The following is a 16554-nucleotide window of genomic DNA, read 5'->3' as shown; positions in this document are numbered from 1 at the left end:
ATGTTTAGCACTGAGTACATGGGGCTGAGAACTTATTTGTTGCACAATCTGAGGCCTCAAATTCAAGAACAATCTTGTTGGTGCCAGCATCCATGGGTGAAGAAAGGTTCTGCAGCCTTGATATATTAGTGGGAATACCCAGGATAAAACAAAGGAGTGAAATTCTTTTGAATTTGGACCATAGATACTAGGCTTGGATTACTCAGGGTTATTTCTGTTGAGAGTAACAGATGATAGAAGCCCCAATTCCAACTGGTTTGAGCTAAAGAAAAAAAAAATTGTGGTAGCTAAAAGGCCAGAGGCAGAACTTCAGCCACTACTCCATTCAGGTTCAGACACCGTGATGCAGGGCTCACTTCTCCATCTCTCACCTCTGCCCCGACGTGGGTGTGTTCTCTCTCAGGTCCCATGTGGGTGATTGCAAGATGGCTACAGTTTAAATCCGGCAAGCAAAAGCCAGAGCAAATGGCTGATGGTTCCTGTGCCCCTTCCCGCCCAATCCCTGAAGCTCTTTTCTGTGAAGCTGGAGTCACAAGCCACCCTCAGAAGCTCTGAACGTGTATGGACTAAGAGAGTTAGGGAAAAGTGGGCACCCATAAGAAAACCAGGGGCTTTGCTACAAGAAGGGAGAGTAATGGTGGACAGTAGACAACCCTTATCAAGGAACTCGATGCTTCTATCTCTATGGAACAGACAACTTAATGGGGTGCAGGTGGCTAATGGCAGAAAGGAGATCACTGAGTTGGGAAAATGACTCCAAGTCAGAAAAGTATGAAAATGGAAAAGTTGATGGCTTGATGTGGGCTACAGTACCCAGCAAGGCATGAAGACATCTCCTCAGGAAGCTTCCTGCTGCCAGTGGGATGCTGTTATGGTGGGAGCCAGGGGGAAACAAGTCCGATTAACTCTGCCAGAACAGTTACAGCTGGTCGTAATGTCATACCAAACAGTGAAGTAGTATAGTCCTAAAATATTCTAACAACTGGCAGCGTCACATTACATCTCCCCACACATCTAATGACTTGAGATCAGGGAACTGCTATTACTCCTTTCATAAGCACAAAATGCTGGGAATTGTGTGTAATTATACATTCCAACTTGCTTCCGAAAACATGAATGCCCTCTACCTATTTCACACCTTCAGGAAACCTTTTATATTCTCCACTTTGTAGATGGGAAAAGTAAAGACCAGCTTAAGAAATTCATTTTAGGAGGAACAAAGAAAAAATGGGTCATCAAAATCTATTTTCTATGCTTACAATAAAATTATCTTCTTATTTGGGGTCTACATTGAGAAAGTTAAAAGCAAAATTATGATTCCCAGGATAATTTCAGAGAAAGCCTGAAAATTCATATCATAGATAAATTGGTATGAATTTGATTCTGATTTGTATAAATTGATTTTTTTTTTACCTTAATGGTATAAATTGGGTGATTGTTGAATTCTCTACTTTGGTTTGCTTAAGAACATATGACATTTTAGCCAAGATCTTAAAATACAAACCCAAGCTGATGCTCAGGGTCACTGCTACACAGTAAATAAACAGGATAAAGCTCTGTGAAGTTTCCAAGGAGAAACTAAGATAGTAACTGTCTTCACGTCAGGAAATATTGTCTATTTTTCTTTTTAAAAAATGCGCTGCTTTTCTAGCTGACTATAAAAGTAGGTGACTCATGTTTGCATTTCATGCCACCATGCTCTGTGGGCTGGACTATCTCAGACTTACCTAAGCTTACATCATGGAAGTTTCCAAAAAGTCTAAATACTTTAGGACTTTAGTTCATTCTTCCCCACTCATAATAAAAGATTTCTAAAGGATCATTTTAAAATGTTAAATTTCCCTTCATTTTTCAAAGCATTTGGAACACTAGGCAATCAGTTGAGAAAAGACAGCTCATTGTTCTATGTTTTTTCCCCACACAGAATTTGTCTCAAAAGATATTTTTAAAAAAGGAAGGTTATTTAATATGTCTCCCCAGCCAACCCAGAATCTGCTATAAATTCAAAATTCATTCTTCTACAATGTTCTTAATTATAAGATAAGTAATCTTTCTGTGTTAGTTTAATTCTGTCCTATTTATCTTCTCAAGTGGAATGACACATTGCAAATACCATTTGGGGAGTTTTATTAATAAAGGCCTAATCCCATGGCTTATAGGACATGTCTCAGAATAATGTTTTAACTACACGAAAGCTCGGTGACTACAACACCCACTCAATAATTATAACTCTCCCCCATGTGAGGTAAGTTACCTTCCCTAGTGTGATTAGTGATGATTCCTCAAAATGGGTCTCAAAGAGCTCACAGCAGGCGATCAGCTTTGGTCTCCTTCTGCCTTAGAGATTTTCCACGATATGGATAGGAAACCAAGAGAGATGCTAAACTACAACACTAATGTCCTCTACAATCTAATTCAGTTTTACAAAGAGAATCTTTGGAGATTTTGCTCTAAACAGATATGTACATATCTCCATACAGATAGACTGTCAGAAGGTATGTGTACGTGGGCACACACACACACACACACACACACACACAGTTTTCCACATATTGGTTTGGATTGACTGATCTGGGAACTTAGTCACTGTATATATAATAATATTGTCTTTCTTAGATCTCATAAGTATATAAAAGCACAACAACTACTTCACATTAAGTTTGCATATTTGATGGCTAACATATCTTTCTGGACTAAATTTGCCATGTCCAGATATAATAGGTCAATGTTATAATTGGGCCATATTTCCCCCTCTTGAGTTAGACAAATTATGGATTAATTTAAATAATTTGTAAAGCATGTGATGACAATTACGAGAGAAGATCCTATTTTTTGTTCCATCTGCTTTAAATCTATAAGGAGTTTGAAAAGGGTTCAGATTCAGGATTTCAGAGCTCTGGCTTTAGCAATTCCCTGCAACTAAAAGCAATCTTGCTGTGATTGAAAATGGAGGTGTCAACTCAGGCAGGCTACAAATTGCCAATAGAGGGAATAGCCATTTTAAATTACTTCCAAAGCCCAGATAAATTCTCCTGAATGGAAATCTGCCTCTATCCTTATTTTCTATCTCCAGGAGATGATATGTGTTTTACTCATTATGCATCATCCTCTCTATTCCTTTCTACTGAGGCAAAAGAGAATGAGCAAATGTACTTCTAGACTGCACTTCACTGGGCTCTGCTTACAACACAAGATGTATAACAAATAAGATTATCATATGAAAAATATGATTTAGCGTATGAAAAAAATACCTTCCATTAGAATAGCATTTTACCCATTATAAGATTATTTTAAATATAGAAATGAGAATATGTGGAAAATGCTTTGTTGAATTTAAATCTCCATATGGATTAGCTGTTACAGGCATTCAATTGCTTCTCTCAATAGTCTTTTTGGTAAACAGAGAAGGTATAATGTTCCATAGCTTCAGCAGACACTTGAAACTGAGACAAAAGATATTAAGGACTAGGATCACCAAGTTAGTAACAGCAGAAACAGCTTCTGACTTTTCTCTTCTGTGACCTCTCCTTAAGCAAAGCAGGGTTTTAGAAATAAACCCAGTTTATGCCTTCAACAAACAGGAAAAAAAATGTTTGTATTGTGAGAGTTCTTCTCATCATAACTTAGTTATGTTACTTAGTTACATACGTAACTTAGTTAAAATAGTAGTATCTGACTAAGCGTAAAAGTCTGCCCTTTTCAGTTTATTTACTGTTTCACATGTAGTGTCACTTAATCAGGAATCATTTAATAATTTTTCATAATTGTGATATTTCTAGGGGAAAATAAGAATTAAGTTAATGATTAAGTGGTAATGCCTTCTTAAATGCGACAGCAATTTTACCTAATTGTTTTCCTTTCAGTAAGTGGCCTTTAGGATGATCTGACTTGGGAATATCAGTTGGGACTGTCTCTCCTATCATGTTTGTTTGCTGCTTCTGCTACTGTGGTGGTTTTAACGGTCTAGTCAAATGTGATTACCTTCAAGAGAATTTTAAGTCAACAAGAAATGGGACATGAAAGTGGAGAAGATATGGAATTTTCATACACTTCTGGGTGGAAATATAAACTGGTAAAACAATTTTAGAAAACTATTTGGCGGTGTCTTATAAAACTGAATATATACTTACCCCACGACCTAACAATTCTACTTTCAGGTATATAGATAACAGATAATGTACATAGGTGCACATACAGAATATTCATAGCAGCATTTTTTGGTAGTAGTCCCATATTGGAAACAACACAAGAATCCATCAGTAAAAGAATACATAAGTATACAGAGATAAACATATAGGAATTGGAATATTCTACAAAAGTGAAAAAGAATGAACCATGGGTAGACATAATATATGGATGAATCTCAAGATATAATGTTGAGTGAAAGAATCTAGATATAAAAGAGTATATAAGTGCATATTATATGATTCTGTGCATATAAAATTCAAAAACAGACAAAATTAATCTATGGTGAGAAAGTCAGAATAGTGGTTAATTTGGGGAATGGCAATAATGAGGAATCAGTGTTTCATTGGAAGCCCTAAGTAGATTGGCTCTATATACCTGGGTGATGTGAGAAGGCTCTGAGCAAAAGGCAAGACTAAATTAATGGGAAAATATTTGCAAATGAAGCGACCAACAAGGGATTAATCTCCAAAATATACAAACAGCTTATGCAGCTCTATGTCAAAAAACAAACAACCCTTGGGCTTCCCTGGTGGCGCAGTGGTTGAGAGTCCGCCTGCCAATGCAGGGGACACGGGTTCGTGCCCCGGTCCGGGAAGATCCCACGTGCCGCGGAGCGGCTGGGCCCGTGAGCCATGGCCGCTGGGCCTGCGCGTCCGGAGCCTGTGCTCCGCAGCGGGAGAGGCCACAACAGTGAGAGGCCCGTGTACCAACAAAAAAACAACAACAACAACAACAACAACAAAAACAAACAACCCAATCAAAAACTGGGCAGAAGATCTAAACAGATATTTCTCTAAACAAGACATACAGATGGCCAAAAAGTACATGGAAAGATGCTCAACATCGCTAATTATTAGAGAAATGCAAATCAAAACTACAATGAGATATCATCTCACACCAGTCAGAATGGCCATCATCAAAAAGTGTACAAATAATAAATGCTGGCGAGGGTGTGGAGAAGAGGGAACCCTCTTACACTGTTGGTGGGAATGTAAATTGGTACAACTGCTATGGAGAACAGTATGGTGGTTCCTTAAAAAACTGAAACTAGAACTACTATATATATCATCCAGCAATCCCACTCCTGGGCATATATGGGGAGAAAACTCTAATTTGAAAAGATACATGCACCCCAATGTTCATTGCAGCACTATTTACAATAGCCAATACATGGAAGCAACCTAAATGTCCATCAAGAGAGGAATGGATAAAGAGGAGGTAGTACATATATACAATGAAATACTACTCAGCCATAAAAAAGAATGAAATAATGCCATTTGCAGCAACATGGTTGGACCTAGAGATTATCATACTAAGTGAGGTAAGTCAGACAGAAAAAGACAAATATCATGGTATCACTTATATGTGGAATCTAAAAAATGATACAAATGAACTTATTTACAAAACAGAAACAGACTCACAGACTTTGAAAACAAACTTATGGTTACCAAAGGGGAAAGTGGGGGGGAGGGATAAATTAGGAGGTTGGGATTAACATATACATGCTATTATATACAAAATAGATAATCAACAAGGACCTACTATATAGCACAGGAACTCTACTCAAGAGTAACAACCTATATGGGGAAAGAATCTGAAAAAGAATAGATATGTGTATATGTATGACTGAATCACTTTGCTGTACATCTGAAACTAACACAACATTGTAAATCAACTATACTCCATTATAAAATAAAAATTAAATTAAAAGACTAAATCAATGGGGAGATGACGGGATGCTACAGCCAAGAAAATGGAAGAAGAGCTGCTAATACAGAGTTTTAACTATAAGGACAGGGAGGACAGAGTGAATTCCTTTCTCCAGGTCACCCAAAAATCTAAAATATTAACTTGATATTGTCAGCCTTTTTAATTTTAGCCATTCTGGTGGGTACGTAATGGTATCTTTTGGGTATTTTTATTTGCATTTATCTAATGACTAATGATGTTGAGCATATTTTATATGTTTACTGGCAATTGTGATATTCTCTTCTGTGAAGGCCCTTTCAAGTATTTTGCCTAATTTTTAATTGAGTTGACTTTATTTTTCCAATTGTTTTGTAGGATAGGATTCTTTATGTGTTCTGGATTTAAGAACTTTGTCAGATTTACAGATATCTGTAACAATTATTTCAGAACTCTATTCTATTTCTTTGTTCTATTCATGTACCCTTGAGTCAATGTCACACTATCTTAATTACTGTAGCTTTATGGTAAATCTAAATCTCTGGCAGTGTAAATTCTCCATCTGTTTTCTTCTTCCTTTATTCTTTTAATGAGGCTTTGATTATTTTTTAAAAGTTAAAACCACCACGGATTCCTGAAACAAATCCCATTTGATCATAGTGTACTATCCTTTTATAAATCACTGAATTTTATTGCTAAAAACAATTTTAGGGTTCATGAGAGATATTGACTTGTAATTTTCCTTCCTAGTAAGTACTTGTCAGAGTTTGATTATGCTGAACTCACAAAATGAGTTAAGAAATGTTCCATCTTTTGCTATTCTCTGGAAGAGTAGAAGATTGTATAAGATTGGCATTCCTTCTTCCTTAAATATTTGGAATAACTCATCACTAAAACAGTCTGGGTCTCGAATTTAATTTGTAGGAAGACATTTAATTTTGGTTTCAATTTCGATATGTAGGACTATTAGATTTTTTATTTCTCCTTATGTCCACTTTGGTAAGTTATGTTTTTGAAGGAATTTATCAATTTTCTCTAAGTTGTCAACTTTATTGACATAAAGTTGATTGTAATATCCTCTTACTTTCCTTTTAATATCTCTGACCTGTAGTTGTGATCCTTTCGGGTTTTTTTTGTTGACATTCCTTACTTGTGTTTTTTCTTCTTATTTTCTTGGTTGGTCTTCAAGGAATTTATCAATTATATTAACATTTTTAAAGAACCACACTTGGTTTTGTCGATTTTTTTATTATATATATTTTTCCTATTTCTTTGATTTCTGCTTTTCTTTTTGTGATTTCCTTTCTTTTTTTCTTTTGGGATTAATTTGCTATTAATTTTCCAGTTTCTTGAATGGATGTTTAAATGATTTATTTTCAACTTTTCCTTTTTTATGCTGTATATATTTTAAAAGTATAAATTTCCTTCTAAGTTGATTTAGTTCCATCTCATAAATTTTCATATGTTACATTTTCATTACCTTTATTATTCGCCTCAAAACATTTTCTTATTTACATTGTAATTTTTTCTTGTGTGGGGTATTTACAAGTGTTTTGCTTAATTTCCAAATATTTAGAGATGTTCTAGGTATCTTTCTGTTATCAAGTCCTAATTTGATTTTACTCTGGTCAGATCATATACACTGATTCCAACCCTTTGATATTTGCTGAAACATGTTATGGCCAAGATGTGATCTATTTTGTCAAACGTCTCATGAGCACTTAAAAGGAGGGCCCATGTACATTTGAAAAGAATGCAGTTGTTGGACGTAGTGTTCTATACTTGTCAATTAGATCAAGTTACATAATCATATTTTTCAAGTCTTCTATTTTTTATTGACTTTTATCTGCTTAAAATCTCCAACAATGATTTTTGAATTTGTCTATTTTTTCCTTTGAGTCTGTCGATGTTTGAAGATGTATCATTAAGTGCTTACAAATTTAGGATTGTTATAACTTCCCTTTTTCATTAAGAAATGTCCCTCCTTATGTCTCATAATAATTCTAGCTTTAAAATCAGCTTTGTCTGATATTAATATGTTGTTATAAGCTTCATTTTGTTTAGTTTTTGCATGGTAAATCTACCTCTAACTTTCAACCTTTTTGTGTCTTTATAAAGTATCTTAAAATTTAAACCTGTTACAGTTGGTTTTCTTTATCCATTCTGACAACCTTTATATTTTTGTTGGAATGTTGATGTACATTTAATGTAATTACTGATATAGTTGCTTTTAAGTTGACCATCTTACAATTTGTTTACCGTTTGTCCCATCTATATTATTCTTTGTTCCTGTTTTTTCACTTCCCTTTAAATTAATCAAAAAAATTTTAAATTATTTTTATCCCTTGTTAGTATTTTAGTTATACCTTTTTAAAATTATTATTTTACCCTAAAAATAAATTTTTAGGTTTAGGTTACCCTAAAAATTACAAAATGCATTCTTAATTTATTTCCGTCTTCTTTAAATTAGTAATTTTACCCCATCCTAAACAATACAAGAACCTTATAACAGTTTAACTCCATTTACCCTTGCCATCCTTTGTGTTATTATTGTTATATATTTTACTTTTATAAATGTTGCAAATCTCACAAAAGGACTATTGTTGTTATTTTAAACAATCAATATTTATTTCTATTCATGCACATATTTACCATTTCTAATAGCTCTCCATTCCTTCCTGCAATTATGTTTTTCTATTTGAGATCATTTTCCTTCTGCCTAAAGAAATATCTTTAATACAAGTCTTCCATTTTCTTTAACCATTAAAGAATTTAATAATACCAATCGTGATTATTTTGAGGCCCATTTCTAGTAGCTCTAACATCTAGATCACCTGCAGATCTGTTTTTATGCTTTCTTTATCTCTTGACTGTTGGTCACATTTTCTGCTTCTTCACAGATGAAATAATTTTAATTTTATGATGTACATTATAGATAGCGTGTGCACTCTGTACTATGTTATTTTTCTTACAGAGGGTTGAGTTTTGTTTTGCTCACCTGTTAAATTACCCGTGGATCACCTTGATCCTGTCAAGGCATGGGTGAAATCCTCCCTCCCTAGGACCTCACCCTGGTCTTCTAAAGCCTCACATGAATGCTCAGAGTGTTCATTTAGGTCTGTCTATTCTCATTAAGCCCAAACTCCAACATCTCTTTAGCACCATATGGCCTCTGAAATCTCCAGTCTTCTCTCCAGCCTTCTCTCTGCTACTTCCCACCTCTCACCCTGCACATGCCCAGCTTAGTAGTTGACCAAAGATCCTAAAAGCATTTTTATGGAGATATTTAGGGCTCCTTCTCTCCAGCTCCCTCCTCTCTGGGACTCTGACTCTCAAATCCTTGATGCTCTCAAACTCTGACCTCTGTTTCTTCTGCCTAGGGAGACTGAAATTTTCTGTTTGGGTCCTATTTTCCTATATCTTGGTTTGAAAAATGGTCTCAGAGAAAAAGTCATCGTACATGTGGAATCTCCTAGAGAACCCCTCCACCTCTCACTCAATTACTGCATTTCTGTTCTGGTTGTTTTCCAATACCTGAATGAGTTGTTTATATATTATCCAGTTTTCACAGCTTTTCATAATAGGAGGCTAAGTCCAGTACCTTTTATACCATTATGCCTGGGACCTCAAAAGTGGAAATTCTTTCTTTAATGTTTAAGTAGAGACAGTGTCTTCCTATAGATACAATTCTCTAACTTTCTATTTCTCCCTGAAGAGCTCTAATATAAGCATTTCTTAAGTCATCAAAAACTCTACCCAAACTTCATTTAAGCTAGCAGCAATCCACTGTATGGAGATCTTTTTCCTCACTTAACCGTGGTCCTAATCATCTGTGTTTCTGACCCTATTTGCTGTTCATGTATTTAAAGGCTTTTAATAAATGCTTCTTACACTTGAAAGTACATAAAAATCATTTGGAGATTTTGTTAAAACTCAGATTCTGATTCACTAGGTGTGGGGTGGGCCTGAGATTTTGAAATTCTAACAAACTTTAGGTGATGCAGTCATCAGGGACCATCCTTTGACTGTTCAAGGCTCTAGGTGACTCATCATTCTCAATGTTGGGGAAACACAGAGTGTTTCATTACCTTGACTGCACACGAGTATCTCTCAGCCTTATCTCTAAAAGATTCTTTAGATCTGGAATGTGGCTTAGGCCACTGTTTTTTCAAAAACCATCCCTGGTGAATCAGGACAAAGGACCACTGGATCAATCTCTGACAGAGCCTGTCTCATCGAAAACAATCTAAATGTCCTGTCTATATTAATAACTAACTTTAAAAAAGCATATCTTAATAGGACATAACCTTTTAACACAGATATTGTGTGATTCCACTACTCCTCATGCCTCCCTTCACTAAGCATGACTTGTACTGTCTAGTATTTATGGTTACAATAAAGAAGAAAACGGAACCAACTCACGAGCTGAGAACAGAGGTGCTGCTGTGCTGGAGGGGGTCAGGGTTGTGGATGGGTGGGAGGGGATATCAGAATTCCAAATAAGACTAAAATCACCCAGGACCCTTTACAGCTTTGTAGTTAATTCCAGTTCCTTGTTTCCCTTGAATCATCTTTTTATTTCTTCTTAATGTAAGATAGTAGAGGGTTAAAACTATAGGCTAAGCCTAGTTTTATTAATATCTGAACTCCACCAGTCACTTTCATGTTTTAAACAAAAGTTCAACGTCTTCTAATTGCAATGCTAGCTAATCAAGATGATAAGCCATGCAAGGTATCCTGATTAAACTGCTTTAATGCCAATTCCTTCAAATCCAGGAAGAGACACACATCCTCTTGCACACATGCATTCACTCACATTCAGCTTAAGTTATTGCATTCCAGCCTGCTGCCCAAGGGATGAAGCTGAGATGGCAAATTTTCAGAAATATATCTTTTATTCAGATATCCTTAGGAGCATGCATACAATCTAAAGGAAATCATTTTTCTATGCTCCAAGCAACTAAAGGAAGAACCAGAATTAAAAACAGTAAACCCAAAGGACCTTAGGTCCTTAAAGACATCCTGTAACCTATATCCCAACTAAATATTTTTATTCAAATGAAAAGCATTGTTAGGACTCTTTGATCTTGAAGATACTTTTCTATTTTAATTAAAAATAGCTGAGACCTCACAACTTTCAAGACATTTTCAGCTAATAAAAGTGCCAAATGCTTTTATTTTCCCAGTGGCCCTCCCAGTCTATAAATGTTACCACTGGTCCCAATTTAAGATATCTTCCCTATTCAAACTGAGAGATTACAGAACACTTGAGTCGCCTCCAGACAGAGGGCTGCTGAAGTTAAGGAATGTGCATATGGCACATAGTGAAAAACATGCTGAGTCTTACATAATTACTGTGTTGAAGAAAAGGCAAGGGTAGAGCAATAGGTCAGATAACTACTGTGGTCCGCTCTTTGCAAGGCACAGCCTGAGATAATATAAAAATAATTATACACACAAACCAGATTCTCCAAACTGCTTATTTAGTTTTCTAGGTCAGTATAGCTGGTCAAATCCCTCTGAAAGTTACATTTTCCAGCTGACCACAAATGGTTACTTCACTTAACATTATTTCTGTAAAGTGCTGCATACACATAGAAGTTTAAGGGACTGTGATGTTTATTCCTCACTCTCTAGAGGGTTTTTCCCCCTAATAAGTACTGCTAGGAGATTGGAAAGAAGAAACAGATCAAAAGCCATGCTACTGTAAAAGTTTAACACCATCTTCATTACCTTGTAATTAAAACTTCAGGTACATACAAGTAAGTTCCAAACGACTTAAAACTGAATCCACTCGATCTTAGCATTTGCATGTTACAATAAGTATTATTTTCATAAGTATAGCCAGCTCTGTGAGAACATGCTAATTTTTTCTTTGTTCCAATTTATCCTGTCCTCAATAATTTGCACACACAAAAAAATTGCCATGGTGTTATTTTGCCTTTATAGAGGAAAAAGTTGATGCATCAATTGGTTTTTGTGATTTCCAGGCTACATCAGTGGTCTCAGAAATTTAAAGCATCCACTATCTTAAACCCACACAGACTTGAACCAGCTCACTGAAATGTTGATTGTTAGGAAGAGGAGAGCCCCAAGAACGCCGTGAGCACAAAGAAGGGCTGGGGGCCAACGTTTCAGCCAAAGGATGAGCTAAAAGGTGACAAAGAAAGCGCTCTAATTTGATAACAGATCTTATTTGAGGTTTCCCATAAAGAGACGACAGACAGTTTTAGAAAACATGGTTCGTGGGTTTCCAAATGGGCACATTTGTCCCATTAAGAAGAGCCAATGCCAGATAGTTTTTGGCAGGCTTCCAACCTTGTCAATTATCTCAATCCTAGTGCAGTCTTCAATCCTGGTGGGATTTCCACCTACCCAAGTGTCCTCTACCAATTTCTCCAATCCTAATTGTCTTTTCCTTTCTCTCGGATATACTGCTGAGTCTCCATGTCTCTGGAAATTAATCACTATTTGAGAGATTAATTGGAATTTTAAGGCTATTCATTGTAATTTCCTCTTCCTCTTGCTTTTCTCATTTTGAGGGGAATCTACAAGGACTCTTTCAGCAACTAAAAACGTCTGTTTAAAAAGAAAATGTTCCAACCCCCCAAAATAGTTGCTTCTTTGACATTTTGACTCTGTGGCTTGTCATTCATCATACCTGGAGAATTACTTAGGCTTAGTTACAAACTCCACCAGGGATTAAAAATAATTGGTTTACATAATAAGATTAATTATATATAACCATTAAAATGTTAAATGATATCTTTTCCATTCTCTGAGAGAACTCTTTCATATTCTGAATCAGTCACTTCAGGAAGAGGAGTAAATAATTTAAAACCACAAGAAAAGACAGTATCTGAAAACTTGTCCCATGGGTTGTGGGCCTCTGAAAGTTTTCTTTCCCCTGGGAACTGAATCTGCCTTATGACACAAAGACACACATATATCCCGCAAAGACACACACATACACTGACACACAAACACAAACCGAGACAGACATAGACACACACATGTGCACACATACAGCAACTCACAGACACACCCTGACACGCATAAATGCAGACATTCACACACACACACAACATTAATTTCCACCAGAGTGAATCCTTGCCCTGGAATGACAGAGCAACAAGTATTTTTAATTCCTCTTTAACCAGTAGTAAACGTCTCCTGGCAGAGCTTAAACATAAAATTGTAACTCAGAGAGCAGAAAAGACAGACGTAGACCTGTGTGCTGGTTTTGAAAATGCTTTCCTCATGGTAACGAGTTACAACTACAGGGCTGCCTCCAGGCTAAACAAGCCCCATAATCAGGACATCTGGGAGGCCTCCCAAGACTGAGACATTTCCAGAACCAGAGAGGATGAACAACTGGGAGTGTCTCATCTAGCTAGAGCTACATACGCAGGAGAGGTAGACAGTGAAGGAAGTGGAGCCCTCGCCCCGCTTTCAGTCTTTCTTGTTTGTTGTCCAGAGGCCATACCTAATGCCATTGTGTGTAACAATCCCCATGTCAAGCTTCTGGCATCTTTAAGAGGGTACTGAAAACTCAGGAGATAGTGGCCAGGAGGGGTAGCAACTTAAGGGAAGAGTTTCAAACTGCAAATATTTATAAATGATAAGGATCTTACAAGTTCTACCAAGTTCCACCAAGTCCACACTCACTACCAAATCTTGGGCTGTAAACTCCTTTATGGTGAGGTTCATATCTCCATTCATTCAGCCATTCATCCAAAAACTGTTCTTAAGAAGCTAGTATATGGCAGGCCCTCTGCTAGTAGCTGGTGACCTGAGGGTCCCTGTCTTTATGGAGTGACAATCCACTGGGGACAAACTCTGAACAAGAAATTACAAGGATGCTGCTCCCCATCTTTGTGTTGCCCAGAGCCACACATGGTGGCTGGCACAAGTATGCACTCAATTTTTATGGAAAAGAGAAGGGGAAAAGGTTGGAGAAAGCAAGGATGAAAAGAATAAGGCTTGAAGTATTGCCACTTCCCTTACCAATCTTATAGGTAAAATATTTGGGTAATTAATTTGTTAAATAAGGAATACTCAACACTGAATTAGTATACACCATATACTCAAACATACAAATATTTACTTACCTCTATCTGGAATTATGACTATTACACATATTTAGAAATGACAATGTTTCCAGTAATGTAACCCATAGCAAATTAGTCTCTTGTCAATAAATTGGTGGAGATTAGGGCCGCTATCACAGAAAGAGAAACACCGCATTCTACCGATTCAGGATAATGAGCTCAAGGAATAGAAGGGACAAAAAGTGCTCTCTAAGAACAGAGGTCAACCTGAAGGCTCCTGTCAAAGAGTTAATACTGATCCAGAAAGCTTTCTATCCTGGTAGAAGTGAGGCTTCCTAGAAAAGTCAGATTTTAATGATGCTAAAACATATGGCCAAAGGAGTAATGAGCCAAAGGGCCAAGAGAGGTGACCCCAATTCTGCATTTAGCAAAGGAAGGAAGAACATTAACAAAAGTGTGATGGCTGCTGTGCGCGGGGAACAATGTCAAGCCACTGGGTGGTACAAGGGTCATAAGACTCAAGACCTTCTCTCAAGGCGCTTACTATTGATTAGTCAAGAGCCACAGAAAAGGAGGTCACACTTAAGAAGAAACGAAAGTATAAAAGGGGAATAGGATTGAAGTGACTTTTTTTTTTTTTGTGGTACGCGGGCCTCTCACTGTTGTGGCCTCTCCCGTTGCGGAGCGCAGGCTCCGGACTCGCAGGCTGAGTGGCCATGGTTCACGGGCCCAGCCGCTCTGTGGCATGTGGGATCTTCCCGGACCGGGGCACGAACCCGTGTCCCCTGCATCGGCAGGCGGACTCTCAACCACTGCGTCACCAGGGAAGCCCTGAAGTGACTCATTTTTTAAAGTAAGAAAGTATTTCTTCAACAGGGGCTTGGCAGCATCCAGAAATACCATCTTCAGCATCAGGAAAGCATGACCACAATGACCACAGCTTCATTTCATTAAAGTCACTTGCATTTCTGTCCTCAGGTGAATGAACAGAGACACTGCTGACCAGACTAAACAAGGGGAATTACTGCTCGTGTATGTGTGTGTGTGATGTGTGTGCATGTGTCTGTGTCTGTGTGTGCGCTCATGTGAGAGAATACTAATGTGGCATATTTTTGTAAAGAGTTCTTATCTTTTAAGATAACAACTGAAATATTTACAGATGAAATAACACCAGGCCTGAGACCTGCTTCAAAATGATCCGAACTATAGGGGTTGAGTTTAGATGACACCAGGCCATGAGTTTACAATTGTTCAAGTTGGTTCGTTATAGTTTTCTCTTTACTTTAAATATATTTAAAATGCTCTATATAAAAAGTTATTTCCAAAGTGGAGAGGGAGTGGGGGAGGAACATATTAGGAGTATGGGAGTAACAGATACATACCACTCTACATAAAATAGATAAGCAACAAGGATTTGCTGTATAGCATAGGGAACGATATTCAATATCTTGTAATAACCTATAATAGAATATAATCAGAAAAAAACTGAATTGCTATGCTGTACACCTGGATGGTAAATCAACTATACTTCAATAAAAAGAAAGTTATTTAAAATACAAATTGGTAATAAAAGCCTGCTGAATATGTAGGAAAAGATGAAACTTTTAAATCAGCTTTTAATAAAATAGCTATTTGGTGTAAGTTAAAAAATGAGGGCTTCCCTGGTGGCGCAGTGGTTGAGAGTCCGCCTGCTGATGCAGGGGACACGGGTTCGTGCCCCGGTCTGGGAAGATCCCACATGCCGCGGAGAGGCTGGGCCTGTGAGCCATGGCCGCTGAGCCTGCGCGTCCGGAGCCTGTGCTCCGCAACGGGAGAGGCCACAGCAGTGAGAGGCCCGCGTACCGCAAAAAAAAAAAAAAAAAAAAAAAAAAAAAAAATGAACAAAAGCTCCTTGAAAACTATTATTTTTTATTTTATTTTACTTTTTGCAGTACGCGGGCCTCTCATTGTTGTGGCCTCTCCCGTTGCGGAGCACAGGCTCCAGGCGCGCAGGCCCAGCAGCCATGGCTCACGGGCCTAGCCGGTCCGCGGCATGTGGGATCTTCCCGGACCGGGGCACGAACCCATGTCCCCTGCATCGGCAGGCCGACTCTCAACCACTGCGCCACCAAGGAAGCCCTGAAAACTATTATTGAGTGTGAATACGAGGTTTCCATAGGGTGCCATGTATACCACAACCATGCCTTGAGCAAGGAAGCTCAACTGTTACATCTTCAGGGTTCTAGGGCAATTTATAATCTGTTTTTCAAATTGCCAGTTGCCACCTGATAGTGGAATCAATTTGTGGGAGCTGACCAGTTTTTAGATGAATGAATTAGAATACAATAGAGAAGAAAATACAGCACATCACACATGAAGGGGTAAGCATAGCTTGTGGAGCTTGCTCACACACACACAGAGTGTTCATGTTTAGTCTACTCTCAATACAATAGCCAGAATGGTTCTTGGTTAAAATCCAAGTCAGATCATGTCATTCTTCTAGAACCCTATGGATTACCAAGGGATAATGGATCTCAGAGTAAAAGCCCAAGTCCTTACAATGGCCTGTACAGCCCACTGTGATCTGCCCCACCCCTCTTCTGCTCAGTCCTATTTACCCCTTATTCACCCCAGACCCATTGATATTACT

At 37.6% G+C, this 16554-nt stretch overlaps 1 protein-coding gene across 1 annotated transcript in view; it reads right to left on the bottom strand.

Annotated features, from left to right (window-relative positions):
* Nucleotides 1-16554, bottom strand: part of CHN2 (chimerin 2) — a 346590-nt gene that overhangs the window by 311060 nt on the left and 18976 nt on the right. The gene's annotated exons all lie outside the window — the stretch shown is intronic.

Source organism: Mesoplodon bidens (genome assembly GCF_964165515.1).
Source record: "Mesoplodon bidens genome assembly, chromosome: 9".
NCBI classification, from domain to species: Eukaryota; Metazoa; Chordata; class Mammalia; order Artiodactyla; family Ziphiidae; genus Mesoplodon; species Mesoplodon bidens.
Note: the sequence above shows the minus strand (reverse complement) of the source record. Positions and strands in the feature narration are given on the sequence as shown.